This window comes from Eublepharis macularius, chromosome 11 (genome assembly GCF_028583425.1).
Source record: "Eublepharis macularius isolate TG4126 chromosome 11, MPM_Emac_v1.0, whole genome shotgun sequence".
In the NCBI taxonomy this organism is placed as follows: domain Eukaryota; kingdom Metazoa; phylum Chordata; class Lepidosauria; order Squamata; family Eublepharidae; genus Eublepharis; species Eublepharis macularius.
Window position 1 is genome coordinate 23,437,446 of NC_072800.1, and position 16,161 is coordinate 23,453,606.

The following is a 16,161-nucleotide window of genomic DNA, read 5'->3' on the forward strand; positions in this document are numbered from 1 at the left end:
TTCCTAATATTCTTACTCTCATTGGTTACATTCTGTAGGCAGCAGCCAATTGGTCCTCTCTAATAAAGACCAATCACTTGCCTGCCAATCTAATACATTGTATGTAGTTCATGCAAATGACAGGATTGTAGAGAGCACATTTCTATTGGTTACTGGTTATTATCAGGGCGGGGTTTGTATGTATATATTGGCTCAGATTGAGCGTCTCTGTCTGTTCTGGCTTGCAATAAAGCATGTTGTGTTGAGCTGAAACCACTCTGGGCTGAAATCATTCTGAGCACCAAGTTCTTCTTCTTCTTCATCATCATCATTTATTATATTAGATTTTTAGTCCACCTTCCTCACCAGGTGGGCTCAGGATAGTCATTCAGGTTCAGTACATAATAGTTATAAAAAGTAGAAATTCTTCATGTTATATGTGTAGTTATAACATTATTAAGTAGTGCCACCCTAATTCCCTCAGCAGACTATCTCTGTTTAGGAGTGCATCTTAAATGCATGCTGTATGGATCGAATTCTTCATCAATTGAGTCAAAACAGGCAAGCAAACCCGTTTCATACTCTCGCTCTTTAGCTATGGCCACCCCCATGGACCAAAATCACAAGTGCCTGTCACAGCTGTGTCCCCACGAATTCATTTTTCTGATCGCAGGCCTTCTCCTCTTCCCTTCTCAGCACAAATCTATAGAGTGAAAGGCACTCAGCTTATTTTTTAAAGAATAAATTATTTGAACAGTGCTTGAACTACAAAACGAGAACAGTAAATGAAACTATACATCATAAGATTCCTTCACTCAGGTCCTCAAAATGCAAAGCAGTCCACAGGCTAGAATTAAATTGCCTAAGAGATGCTAATGACTCCAGGCCTACATGAGATATGCTTGGTCTTAAATTCTACCCAATAGAGAGATAAAGGTCTTTCAGAAAATCTGGATCCTGCAGCTGAAAAATGGTACATAACTCATGGGTGTTCTTGTATAGTTTTTATAAAGCACATGTTTGGGCCAAAAAAGAATGTTTCTTTTTCTCTTTCAGTGAGGGAACATACTTATGGATTTTGCATTAAGGCGAAGCAGAACGCTCTCATCTCCATAGGGATTAATAACCGTACAAAATAATAGACTGCCATGTGTATATTATTTACATGACATAGTACTTTCCATTGGGACTTCCATCACAGGAAGAACACAGAACAAGTGCAAATGAAATATTGTAGGAAAAGAACACATGGAAACTAAAGAGTAATAATCCCTGAAGCCAAGAAGATGAAAGCCCGTGATATGAATCAGTGTTGTTTGTTATTCCCACTTCTTTTTTTCCACACACAAATTAATTAGAGTGGTAAACCAGTAATATTTCATGGTAAGGAACATTAATCTGATGACCACCATCGTCTTGTCTAGGGATTAACAAGGACCAGTGAGGAAAAAGGGGGTTGCTATATTTGAGGGTAAGCTACCTTTTCATCAAGGCCTCCACATGATGAATGCCACTATTCATGAGAATTCAGTGTAGCACCCATGATCCTGGCTGTCAACTTTTTTAACACTGAAGGCCTATCAATACAACACTATACTCTGTTAGAGCCTACAAGGCACTCTTTTCTGCCTAGAACCATACATTTCCTTGTCTTATCAAACTGTGTCTCCTGCTATCCCTGAAGAGTTGGTGTATGCATTACACTTTCTAAAAGGAAATCAGTCCAGTTGTGTCTTCTGTAGGTCCTGGAAGGCTCTATCCTTGAAAGCAAAGGAAGCTGTAAGGGTCTGAAACCTCACCATCTCCTTTCCTCACACTTTGAGGGAAGAGGTTCTCAGCTAGCTCCTCCCATTTTTTCTCTCAGTTAATCTACAAGAAAGGTTGGCTGTAAGCAAGCAGCTTAATCCCTTCCAGCTTTACCTGTAGGAAGGAGCATTTGAGGAGCTTTGAAGGTTTGAAACTTGTACATCTAGGTGTTCATTTCATTCTTTATTTGTGGTCATTTGACCAATCATATAACACAGTTACACTAAAAATGAAAATTCAAGCATGCAATAGAACAAATAAAAACAATTTGAAATTAAGATCTAGTTACAATACAATATAATTCCCAAGACATTAATATCACCAAACAGTGTCTGGCCACTTGATAGGTAGTCTTGGCATTCTTATTGGATAGAAGATAGTCAAGTCTAGCTTTTTCAGTGAGACCAGAGATTTTACCTAATAACAGTGTGATCATCTCATCTTGTGCTTCCTTATAATATGGGCAGCTAAAAAACAGGTGCTCTATAGTTCCTACCTCTCTTAATGGACAGGAGCAAAGCCTTTCTAGATAGGGGACACATCTAGGTGCTTTCCATACTGTAAGTGTAATGTGTAGTCCAGCTCTAATTGTGGATAGAAGCCAAAGGAAGGGGAGTTCTCATCCTAAAACAGCTTGAGCCCAGCCTCCACCCTTTACCTGCATAACACAGACTAGACAGCTGTGTATAAACTACTGATCAGCCCACCCCAAAAATACAAATGGGTCTCTCCTGTCCCATTTTTATAAAGCTGTGTATCTATACCTGTGTCATTCTTCTTAATTGGTAGTGAATTGGCTCTTTTACCTCTGCATAGCACTATCTGTCAGCTTTATAATGCCAAGGAGAAAAACTTCGGAGACCACTTATCATGCCAGTTTGGAGCATGGGACTTTAATCTGGAGAACCAGGTTTGATTCCCCACTCCGCCACTTGAAGCTAGAAGGGTGACCTTCTAGGAGCTCTCTCAGCCCTACCCACCTCGCAGGGTGATTGTTGTTGTGGGGATAATTATAACATACTTTATAAACCGCTCTGAGCGGATGTTGAGTCATCCTGAAGGGTGGTATATAAATCGAATGTTGCTTTTGTTGTTGTTATGCTGCTTTTGAAATTTATGCAAAGAGTCCTAAATGTCACAGAGCATCACTCTGCATCTGGAAAGCTACAGCAAGTTTTTTTAAAAGGGGGCAAATAATCCCTAAATGTGTACGAGCCTTTGAAAATTTCTTTGTAAAACTTCAGTTTTCCAGGAGCGTGGGGTGGGGTGGAAGAAAGATTATGTTATTTTCTCTCAATGTTTTTCAGAGCAGGCAGTTAAAAAGTAACAGAACTACCTCTTGTTTGCTCCTACTATTTGTGAGTCCGTACTTACCTTGGGTCATTAAAGCTCAATGAACTAAATTATTTATTTATGTGCAATGCTTTAACCCGCCTTTGTTCAAAAAAGGACTCAACATGGATCACTTAAAAAAAAACAATAAACCAAAACAAACATAACTACAAATCAAAGCTCACTCTTAACCTATTCTTATCCTATACCCCAAAGCTGGAATAGCTCACTTTAAAAATAAAAAAAAGAAGAAGCCCAGCTAAAAAGTTCATACGTAGCCTCCAAAAAGCCAACTGGGTAAAAGACTTCTTGAGCTGCTCAGGAGGTGGTCTTAGGACAGGACAATCAGGGCAGCTGCCTAGGGCTAGCGGGTCCTCACCCTGGGAGACCTCCACTTGCCCAGCTGCCCTGGGGGAGCCTCCTCCACTGCCCAGCTCATTGCCACCAATGCTGTTGTCTGACAGCCGGGCAGCAGGAGATGGGTGGGGAAAAGCCACTATCAACGCATACACTCCCACCTTTACACATCCTGGCTAAAGAGCTCCTTCCCTCCTTGCGCAGCTCTTGCTCTGCACAGAACTTGCAGCCTGTGAGGGCAGAGATTTTTTTTCAACAGAATACCCTGGCTAAAGAGAGCTATGCGCAACTGGGTGGGCACTGCAACCTCCCCTATGCTCCAAGCTTTCTCCAACCCATCCCTCAAAACATGTTAAGGGTGGGCAGGTTGATGCTAACAGTATATTTTCCCCGCATGTCCCCGCGGGAGGGGAAAATACACTGAGGGCTTCTGCATGCAGATGTTCTGCCCCTGAGTCACACCTTCTCCCCAACAGGACACAATCACCTGGATGTCTATAAAGGCTCCATCCTACACATGGGGACTTCTTGCCACCACCACCAATGGATCTTATAGGTGGAGTGGGCTTTGTCTCAGGCAAGCTCTCAAGCCCAGGTCTTGAAGAATGTTCTTATGGATGAGCATTTCATAACCAATCATGTTAGCCCTGCTCAGGCATTCAAAATTATGTTCAATGTATGTGCTTATAGGGGAGCTGGCACATGTGCCTGAGTACGGGCTGCTTCAGACATTTAATGGCATGCATAGATGTCCATGGGTGAGGCCAATAGGCCCTTTAATGCCCTTTTGAAACCTCAATATGACTACCAGGACACACAATACAGCAAGTATGAATGCCATACATGTGTAGGTAGTGGTGGAAAGTGCTGTCAAGCAGTAGCCAACTTATTGCTGGATTTTTCAAGGTAAGAGATGTGCAAAGATGGTTTTCCAGTACCTGCCTCTGCGTGGTAACCCTGGTCTTGCTTGGTGGTCTCCTCTCCAATTACTAACCAAGGCTGACCCTGCTTAGCTTCCAAGATCTGGTAAGATTCTGTTAGCCTGGGCTATCCAGGTCAGGGCACATGTGCAAGACATGTATAGGATTTGTAGGCTATCTAGCATTGAGCAGGTGTTCCATTTCAGGGCATCTGAATCGTAAACGTCAAGCCCAGTTCTGCTTTTCATACAGATGGCTTTCTGTCCATAACTACATTTCAGTGCCTGAATACTATTTATATGTTCTTTGGGAAGACACACATAATGCATTTTAATTGTCTTTACAGAGCTCAGTCGATGGCCAAATGACAAAATGCTGACATTAATACTCCTGAAATTTATATTCATGACATCCAAGCAATTCAAAACAAGCACACCAAAAGCCTTCATGTGCATGAGGTCAAAGGAAGAATGTTTATATGGGCATCTCTATTTGAATTATACCGGATTTTTCATTTTGAAATATTTTTCAGTCTCCCAAATACTTTTATTAATCCAGCCATCTGTTTATACCTCTTAGATAAGGCTGTGGTTTTTGGAAGCTTACTTTTAGATTTTGGATGTGACTAATAAGTAAAACTGTAGCTTGGTTCTTAGAATTAAGTCTAAAAGGGTTGTGAATTCTGCCTAATTCTAATGCAGGCTCACCAACTGCACATATTCTTTCCCCCTTCCGATTAAGTTGTCAGTGAAAAGTTTGAATCACTTAGATTCTTGCAGAACAGACTATTCATAAGATACAACCAAGGTTGCAATCTTACACACACTTAGTTCAAATGCAGTTCCACTGTACTCAGTAGGATTTACTCCCATAAAACTGTACATAAGATCATATTGCGAGAGTTCTTCAAATAAAGAAAAGGCCCCCTTTGCTTTAAATAATAAGGCCTTGAGCTGGAAAGAAAAAGGCAGCCAGCAAGTCCCATCTAAAGAAAATTATATTGGGAAGTGAAGGCTTGGATCCCTCTGAAAATGAGAGGGATGACTGATTCACCCCTCAATCTCTCACCGTTTTTATAGCATTTGAACATTTTTCCTCTTGGAAATTTCTGTAGTTCGCATCCAAGCCTTGGCCCTCTTCCCCTATCTACCCACGTAGGCCCAACAGATGCATGAGCAGCTCAGTGTTGGTCTCAAAAGCTGTCTTCTGTCTGGTACTATTTTTGTACAAGCCTACCTGTTTTTATTTCTCTCAGTTTCTCCTGCTTCATTTATTTTTCTGCCTTTTCCTCCTATGACTTCTGTATTTATGTCTTCTCCTCAGCCACAAATATTTCTCATGTCTCTGTCCTGCTCATCAGTAAACTTGGGGTTTATCTCCAGAGACAACGGAAGACTCATTTTCCTCTTGCTACCTAGAACGTGTCTGGAAATACACAAGTGAATTTGATAGAGCAATAACACTTTGTTTTCTTATCTACGCTACAGTTTATAACCAGTTTAACCATTTAAATCCTGGGGACTGTCGTTCTCTGAGGGCATTAGAAATCTCAGCAGCCTTGCCATACTTCAATTCCCAGAAGTCTTTGGGAGAAGGCATTTCTGTTAAAAGAACCCAAGAAGAACCTTTGTGGATTAGAGAAGTATCCATCCAGTCCACACTGTTTCACACAGTGGCCAACAAACAGGAGGGCCAAGAAATAGGGCACAGAAGAGAAGTCCTTCCCCCTGAACTAATGTCTTAGCTCTGATATTCAGAGGTTTACTGCCTCTGAGCTTTAGGGGGGCATGCTTTAGTCCCCATGGTTAGATAGACCCTGATAGACACCATGGATGGCTAGATAGACTCTGATGGTTTCCTGGAGAATTTATGTAACTGAAATGTGCTATCTTTGCCAGATGTGAATGTACTTAATGGAGGCAGGTTATAAGTGGATAAGGAACTGAATCCACATTTTAGCCAGTGGTGATGTAACATTTCCAATTTAACAACACCTCCTGTACGAAAATATTCTTAGAACCGTCACTGCAGGTCGAAACCAAGCGTGGGTATGAGTTGCCCCAGTTAGGACAGTGAATATGAGGGAAGGCAGGATTTAGAGAATTCTTCGACTAGGAGAAGCAAGAAGGTAGCAGCCTAGCTGGGAGAGAAATCACAATTTCTCCTGCGTCCTGAGAGATTTCCCTTAAAAAATTATATCTCCTATTTCCTTCCTTATAAAAATGTCTCTCTGCTGATGAAAATGTCCTTCAATCTATGAAGACTGAGCACAGTTCATTCCTCCCCCACACTTCACTTGCTGTTGGAAAAAATAGGGCCATAAGCCAAACTTCCTTGGCTTGAGAAGGGTGCATCCACAACTCCTTCATTAATTTTTTTTACAAAAACTGAATAAATAAAAAGTACTCTAAGTACTAATTAGTAAGAGTGTGCAAACAAAGTGCTTGCTTAGTGCTGTTTTAAAAGCCTGTTTTGTTTTTGTTTTGTTTTACAAAAAATGTAATTAAAGCAACTCCTATCAGGAAATTATTTCCTTTGGTTTAAATGGGAAACACATTTCGGTGTGTATCATTGCCCCCAAAATTGAGGTGAAATTCTCCATTTTTACTCCCTGCAACTACAAGATCCTCCTCCTCAAATTTCAGGTAGATAGAAGAAAGTATCTTTGATCTGTAGTCCATTAAAACTCTCACTAGCAGGGCAGATAGGCAGGAATACAGATGCGGGAGAGCTTTCCCCTTCTTTTCGGAGATCCTCGAGTGGAGAAGGGTGACAATTATTGAACAAAAATGCAACATGGAAGAGACAGAAGCTAAACCCTGCACCCCTGCCTTGCCTCACTGCATTCTGATTAGAGATGGGCACGAACAGAAAAAAAAATGAACACGATGTTCGTTGTTCGTTGCCATCCATGAACAGGGACTCATGAACACTTACAAGCATGACCTGTTCATGAACATGTTTGTGATTGGATGTTTGTGGGGACCAGCAGGCTCTCCTCCAGCTATCATCCAACTTTGGTCAAGATCCCTACCGCACCACTCCCAGAAACCTGACCTGAGCAGGCACCAGGAGAGGTACCAATAATAAATAATAGCTTGGCCCCAGAGCCTGGCAGCATCCCTGGAACCTGAAGGGGTAGATCCCTATCCCACCACACACAAAGAAAATTCAAGCTCCAATGCACTCTCTCTATCAAAATGCCAACAGCAACTCTCTCTCCACTGTTTGCAAAGTCAGAGCTCTTTCTTTGCTGCACATATTACCCTGTTGTCACTGTGTTATTTTTTTCTGCCATTTTCCTGCCATTTTTCTATCTTGTCTAATAAGTGATGCTTGTTCAGATTTCTGTAATCACTGCTTATCAGATGTTTCATCATATTGCCTGCATTGACTTAACTCTGTGTAATCTGCTTTCAATTTCACTGAGACCTAAACTACATGAGATGCCCAACATGTGGGAAGTTCGCGCAAGTTTACCTGAGAAGTGTAGTTGGAGAGGGAATGGTTAAGTAGCAGCGGTGGCAGCCTCAGCAGCTTGTTCTGCCGCTACTAGCCACCTGCCAACTTCAGGCTCCCATCACTGACTCTTTCCCTCCCGTCCTTCTGGCCCTGCTGCTGCTCTGACATGCCCCTGCCCCCGAGATCCCAGAGGAAAACCCAAGCGGATCCGGTCTGCTCAGGTTTTCCTCCGGGAGCTCAGGGGTGGAGGCAGGGCATGTCAGAGCAGTAGCAGCAGCACGTCCAGAGGGACAGAAAGGAAAGAGTCAGAGAGGGGAGCCCAAAGATGGCAGATGGCTAGCAGACTCTCTTCGCTGAGTCTTTCCCTCCTGTCCTTCTGGCCCTGCTGCTGCCGGCCTGACTACATTTCCCAGGTAAACTTGCACAAACCTGCCAGGTGTCAGGCATCTCGTGTAGCTTGACTCTGAGAAAGATAGACTATAAATATAGTAAGCAGAATGAATGAATAAACAAACAAACCAGACAAGGTGCTATAATAAACTGAAATGCTTCTGTTGTATCTGAAAGTCAAAAACAATTTTTAATGGATTTAGAGCATTAAAACGTTTTCTGAATAGGACATGGTTTCGGGTGAATTGCAGTAAATAAGTGTCCATGGATGACCAAAATACAAATAAGTGGAATCTAGATCAAATCAAGCCTGAATTCTCCATAGAAGCTAAAATGACAAGACTGAGACTATTATACTTTGGTCACATCACGAGAAGACAAAACTTGCTGGAAAAGATAATAATGATAGGAAAAGTGGAAAGCAGTAGGAAAAGGGGAAGATCCAAAATGAGATGGCTGGATTCAATAAAGGAAGCCACAACCTTCAGTTTGCAAGATTTAAGCAAGACCATTAATGATAGGATGTTTGGGAGGTCTTTCACTCATAGGATGGCGTAAGTCAGAAGTGATTAACAGCACATAACACACACAAATATCCAGCTACACATCCTTCCAAGTTAGAGCCTTTTCTACAAAGAGTAGAGTAGTAAGTTAAGTTTTATCCCACCTTTTAGAGTACGGTGTCCTTAAGGTGCCTTCAAAAATTTAGAAGCCATCACGCCACTATCTAAAAGGTCCTCCTGTCACATATTGCCACCTATTGAACTCCAATGGTGGTGTCACACAAAACATGAACTCATCAGACTATAGCCACATCTCAGTATGTTCATAGTGGAGAATATGATCCTTCTGGTCATAGTCCCTCTCTATACTGCCTTGGTCAGGCCACACCTGGAATATTGCGTGCAGTTCTGGAGACCTCGCTTCAAAAAGGATGTGGACAAAATCGAGAGGGTGCAGAAGAGAGTGACAAGGATGATCAGGTGTCTGGAGACTGAGCCCTACGAGGAAAGGCTGAGAGCCTTGGGAATGTTTAGTTTGGAGGAGATTGAGGGGGGGCATGATTGCTCTCTTTAAATATTTGAAAGGCTGTCATTTCGAGGAAGGCAAGGAGATGTTCCACTTGGCAGCAGAGGATAGGACCCAAAGCAACGGCCTTAAATTACATGCAGAAAGGTACCGGCTGGATAGTAGGAAAAACTTTTTCACAGTCAGAGTAGTTCAAAGGTGGAATCAGCTGCCTAGGGAGGGGATGAGCTCCCGTTCACTGGTAGTTTTCAAGAAAAGGCTGGATGAATATTTGTCAGGGATGCTTTAGGCTCATCCTGCATTGGGCAGGGGGTTGGACTGTATGGTCTGTATGGCCCCTTCCAACTCTGTGATTCTGTAATGCGAACCTTTTTTTCAAGTGGGAATGGCCACAATAAATTGGCTAACTTCCCTTCATTCCAGTCTTGCAGCATCCTTAAGCAAGAGTTTTACCCCTCCAAGCACAAGCTCAGCAACAGCATGATTGACGAGATTTCTGAAGATGATGGGAACTGAGGAATGGAACGCCATTCTTAGCATTTGGCCATTGCTCAAGTTTTAGTCTAGCCAGCCTTTACAAGGAAGCATTCCTTTAGCAAAAAAAGAAAAAAGAAAAAGAGGGGGGGGGGGTAGCAAAAGAAGCCCCAGCCAAGTGGCACTAACTCATAGTCTCCAAACTAAAATACTTTAATAGTGTACATTACTCATAGCTACCCACTAAACAAAAATTACAACCACAAGAAGAAGACATTAAACCAGCATGATGCCCATTAATGAATTTAGGAACCTGACTTTTTTGGCCCAGCCAAGTGCCAACTTCTCTTAAGTATGCTAAAACTGCAGTCATGAAATGATCAATTATCAACAGACAGCTGCACTCTTTTGTGTATAGTTGCAGATGTAAGTTTTGATTCAAGAAACTGACACTTGCCGGGTTCCAACTCTGAATGGAGAGAACTTTACATGGAGAAGTTGCAGATGAAGAATGGAGATGAGTTGCCTTGTCAGTCATATGCTGGCCTCTTCAAGCACAGGACATCAAGTGTGGCTGAAACAGGAGCCACATTCCCTGTGGGCAAGGTATCTTCTCCTTTGCCAAATTTGGCTGAACACATTGGAAGAAATGTGTCCACAATACAATTAGTCTTGAGATGGAGAAGGATCTAAGAGCCAAACTACAAGTGACATCTTACACAGGTTGGACACTTGTCAGCTTCCCTCAAGTTTTGATGGGAAATGTAGGCATCCTGGTCTTGCAGCTGTAATGGAGAGCCAAGCTGTAAAACCAGGGTGCCTACATTTCCCATCAAAACTTGAGGGAAGCTGACAAGTGTCCAACCTGTGTCAGGCGTCACTTGTAGTCTGGCTCTTAGTCACAGAGATATATTTCTAGAGACAGACACAAGACAGGTCCAGAATAAATAAAGATCCAAATGAGAGCCATAGATTATTTTGACAGTGCCATGACCTCCAAGTTGATAAATCACTAAGCATTTTGCATTTTAATGATATATTTCTTGTTAGCTACATGAGTACAAAATAACCTTTCCACGTAACAACACATATTTTGTCCTCATAACAGAGAACAGCAAGAAACACATAACAGTTCTAATGTGATGCTTCCTGAATTCAATGTGAGTGGACCCAATGATGTTAACAATATTGCGTTAGTGTTACATAACTAGAGAAGAATAGGTTATAGTGATACGCAGTACTAAGTAAAATCACTGTCTTCTCTCTCCAATTCCATTCGAGAACACTGCCGAATTTCATTGTTCACGGAATCAGTCGAAGAGAAGATCCCAGTTCTACAGTCCCCTGCAAGGCAGGATGATTCTGCCAGTACTGGAGCCTGCTGATCAACCTGTCCAGACCAAATGTACTATAAACACAGGTGCTCACTGCAAAGAATATTTAAAGTATTTATTAGGCATGGTAAAGAGGATACTCTAGTTACCCTCAAGGCCAATTATCATGCTGCTTGGGAGAGGCTTAAACATACCTGAAAAATTGCAAGCAAGCTCTGAAATAGTATCTGATGTTTGACTTTTTACCAGTGACCAGGGCTTTTTTTCTGGGAAAAGATGTGGTGGAACTCAGTAGAGGAACTCAAGACCGCACAATGACATCACTTGGGTCAGCTTGAAGAAGGGGGGAGTTTTTTAAAGTTTAAATTGCCCTCGGCAAAAATGGTCACATGGCTTGTGGCCCTGCCCCCTGATCTCCAGACAGAGGGGAGTTTAGATTGCCCTCTGTGCCACTCAGCGGCACAGAGGGCAATCTAAGCTCCCCTCTGTCTGGAGATCAGGGGGCAGGGCCACAAGCCATGTGACCATTTTTAAGAGGTGCTGGAACTCCCACTGTATTCCCACTGAAAAAAAGCCCTGCCATTGACTTATTTATTTATATGTTTAGAAAATGTATATGCCACCTCTCCAGAGATCTGCTTGAGGCAGCTTACAACTAAGATGATAAAACAAAACTTAAAAAAACAGCTTGATGCTTTTAAAACACAACAGTTAAAAAACAGGCCAATGCCTTTAAAACAAGCCAATACATAACAATAGCAAAAAAACTCCCCACTGATGCCAATAAAAGGACCCTTGGGCCAGAATCAGACAATAAAACATTTAAAATATAAAACCTCTTAGCTAAAAACCCAGGAAAAAAGGAATGTTTTAGCCTGCTGCATAAAAGAAGGGTAAGCCTCATAGAAGAGGGCAAAGGCAAGGTACTACCACAGAAAATCCCTGCCTCTGGTTGCCACCCAAAAGTCGGGCTTCAGAAGGAGATCTTAACGGGAAGACTGGACAATACAAGTGGTGGCAGTCATGTAATTACCCTGGCCCCAAGCCCTTGAGGATTTTAAAGATAAAAACGAGCACTCTGAATTGTGCTTGGGAATAGATCGGCAGCCAGTGCAGACCTCTTAGCACCAGGGTGATAGTATCCCAGAATCTTGGGATATTTATTTATTTATTTATGATTTGTGTTCTGCCCTCCCCACATTTCCAGCAGGCTCAGGGTGGATTATAGATACATAGAGGTTAAAATATGTAAAACAATTATGATAAATTAGCAACCATAAAAACATCCAGGTTTACACAATTTAAAATACATGCAAACATCAACATAGCAGCACATACTATCTGTGTGGCACAGAGTGTTGGACTGGATGGGCCATTGGCCTGATCCAATATGGCTTCTCTTATGCTCTTATGCTCTGTGGCTCTTAAAGGTGCTGCTGGACTCTATTTTCCTAAGAATGAAACACTGGCCATCCAAAAGCTGTTAGGTCATTTGAACCCAGGAATGCCTTCTTCAGAGGGAGCTGTTATTATGAATCCCTCTTTCAAAAAAGTCAGAACTACACCCTGCCACAGAGAGGCACTTATTATTAGAATTAGACTTGTATGCTTCTTTTGTTATAAATTATAATTACAAAAATGCAGAATGTTGTAATTGATATTGTAATTGAAGCACAAAGAGCCTTTAGCAAAAAAATATCCATGATTTTCTTTCATTTGTTCTGCTTTCCTCCATTACTGCAGCCTCAGCCTCTTTTACAAGACAGAGAACATTTTTGGTAATAAGGGTATAAGGAGACCATAGTGTTCTGTACGGGGAGGAGAAAGAGGCTTTGGGCTTTCTTAAGGGACTGCAAACTGTAGTCACTAGAATTATATACATGTATGAGATATTCCAATCCTGAAGGAAATGGGGTTAGGTGTGGCCTTCCTCTCTCCTCCCTGCTGCCCTGCTGTGCCATTTTTTTCCTTGCAGTCTGCAGTTCCCTGCTGCTCCCCAAACCTAATGTCCTATCCAAGCAAAACTACGTGCTTCTGCCTACCTACCTGGACACCTGACAAGAAAAAGAAAAAAGAGAACAGCAACTAAGATATTGATTGCACTAGACATTTGATTGAAGTTACCTGAGTCTCTCTACACAAAATGAATTACATGAAGGTGCTTAAGTGAAGAGAGATGCAATGTTTGCTGGGAAGGTAGTTTCACCTCTCTAGAGCCGGCAAAGATCACTCCTCAGAGGGTTTATTTATTTCCTGACAGTGCCTTCTGAAACTATGCTTCCTGGCTGACATTGCGTCGCCCTTCACTTGAGCATCCGCGTGTAATTTGTCTTGTGCAGAGAGACTAATCCAGTAACATTGTGGATTTTTAGTAGTACTGCTGTACATGAATGAAATTAACTCTTAATAATTAAGAGAGCCAGTTTGGTGTAGTAGTTAAGAGTGCAGGACTCTAATCTGGAGAACCGAGTTTGAGTCCCTACTCCTCCGCTTGAAGCCAGCTGGGTGACCTTGGGTCAGTCACAGCTTCTAGGAGCTCTCTCAGCCCCACTCACCTCACAGGGTGTTTTTTTGTGGGGGATAATAATAACATACTTTGTAAACCACTCTGAGTGGGCGTTAAGTTGTCCTGAAGGGCGATATATGAGTCGAATGTTGTTTTTGTTGTTAACTCTTAAATCTGGGATTCATTGTATATTAACTTTTGCTTGTATTCTCTTACCTGATTGGAAATTTATGTGGTCCATAGAATTGCTCTATAAATGATGAGGATTGTTAATGTTGGTTGTGTTGTATAATGGTGATACTTGTTCTAGATTCTTTGGGTGTACATTAGAACTTTCAGTCATTGTATCAAGTATAACATTGTATCAAGTATCTCATCTCTACATGAGATCGGCTTTGTTAATTTCCCCTTTCTACAGAGCCAGGGAAGATCGCTGTTCAGAGGGTTTGTTAATTTCCTCTTTGCCTTCCAAAGGCTCTGCCAGTTTCACTTCCCTTTTAAGAGGCAAAGAGGAAATTAACAAACCCTCTGAGCAGCCATCTCCCTGGCTCTGTAGAGAGGGGAAATTGACAAAGCCTTCCGATCTCTTTCAAAACTCAGCTTCCCAGCTAACATTGCGACTCCCTTCACGTGCTCCTCCTCATGTAATTTGTCTTTTGTTGCTTAGCTTTCAGTTGTTGCTTGACTTCCTTTAGTATCAAGTCTTCTTTTATGCTTTGGCTGTCCCTGAGCAAGTAACACAAACCTGGGTTTTGAAAGATTACCTTCGTTGGGAAAAATGCTGCCTCCTGCAACGACCCGGCCTAGGGCTCGACCTGAAGCTGCTGAGTGTCGTAGTCAAACATATTAGTGGCTCGTCTTTGTTTATAGGTTTCCTAGGAGGTTTTATTACAATCTATATAAAATGTACAAATGCAAAGGGTTTTTTTTACTGAAGTGCCTCGTCTTAATTCCATTTTTTTAAAAACCCGTTTTATCTCTTTAGATGTGTTCTGAAAATAAGACCAAAACCAAAACAAAACTCTTAATTCTTTTTCACCCAAGTGAAGAATTTAAAAGAAACTTATCACTTTTATATCAAATCAATTACTTGTTGCGATATTTGGGTCATATGAACTAAATCACAATGTGTAGTTACCAGGATCTCTAGTGAGTCACTGTATAAATAATAAAAAGGCATCTTTTATGATTAAGATGATTAATTATAGAGTTTGAGATGATGAAGAATTCTATTTATGATTGGGGTGATTAATTATAGGGTTTCCCAAAGTTTGAAACAATTCTTTGCATGGTTCCTTTCCCGCTAGGCTGGTGGGTTCTATATGATATTAATAGACATTGTGTATTTAGTTATGTTTCTTTGACCCTAATTGGTGAGTCCTCGGGGGAGGTCTGCAGTCCTGACATTCTTTAATTATTTTATTATGCTTCTCCATTTCTTTGTTAGAATCAAGGGCATGTGACCTCATTCTGCCTATTTTTAAAGCATTCTGTATCTCAACTTGCCGAAGAGATGAGCAGGGAGTACACAGAGGGCACATGGACAAAGCCGGAGCCAGAATGGCAAAATGACGCTTTGTGGTGGGAACACACATTCAGAAATGCTGGAAAACAGGTTCCTAGACCCAGGAATAGTAAGGGTACTGCACTTTGTGGGGGGTGGGGAGCATAAAACAAAAATATAATTATATTAGAAGAAAGCAAGCAATACTGAAGTAATACAACATAACCAAACAACTGCATCACTGCTTATATCTTCATTACTTTACAAAGGCTTGCTGCTACTGCATGCTGCATACTGCAAGTATGTGCATCCTGTGCAGGGACCATTCCAGGTATTTTCTTAACCCCAACAAGGTGCAGCCATCCCCTCTTGGGCCAGTGCCTCTGCAGGCTGAGTACAAGCCAAGGCCCTAGGCATTGTCACGCAGGCTTGGACTCAGTGTTGAGCAACATTGGCCCATGCTGCTGTTGGCTGGGGTGGGGAGTGGAGGTGAGCTAAGTGCCACTGGCGCCTTCTTAGGTTTGCCAACATCCAGGTGGGATCTGGAGCTCTCCCAGAATTACAACTGATATCCAGATCAGTTCTCTGGAGAAAATGGCAGCTTCCAAGGATGGACTCAGCTGAGGTCTCCCCCCTTTCTAAACCCACACCCCTGAGGCTCCACCTCCCAAATCTCCAGGAATTTCTCAACCTGGAGTTGGCAACCCTACAGCCTCCTCATTGTGCCTGCCCAAACAGTCATTTGGGAGGCCTGGCCCCCAAACATGCCCTATATCTGTACCATGGGCTGTGGGGAGGATATTGGCTATGATGCTAATTATTTCATTGAGCATTCTTAGCCGATTGACCTTGGGAGGGGGTATTAACGGTTGAAATGCCATCAACTAGAATGGCAGAAGGCTCATCTTATGGGTGTACCAAAACAAGCAATATATGTGAGGGCAACACAGTGAAAAATTAGTATAAAGTGTTATTGAAAAAATAACAACAAATGTATAGCCAATTAAAGTGCAACATGCTACAGCACCATAGTAATACAATCAGAACAGGCATAAAGTCATAGAATTA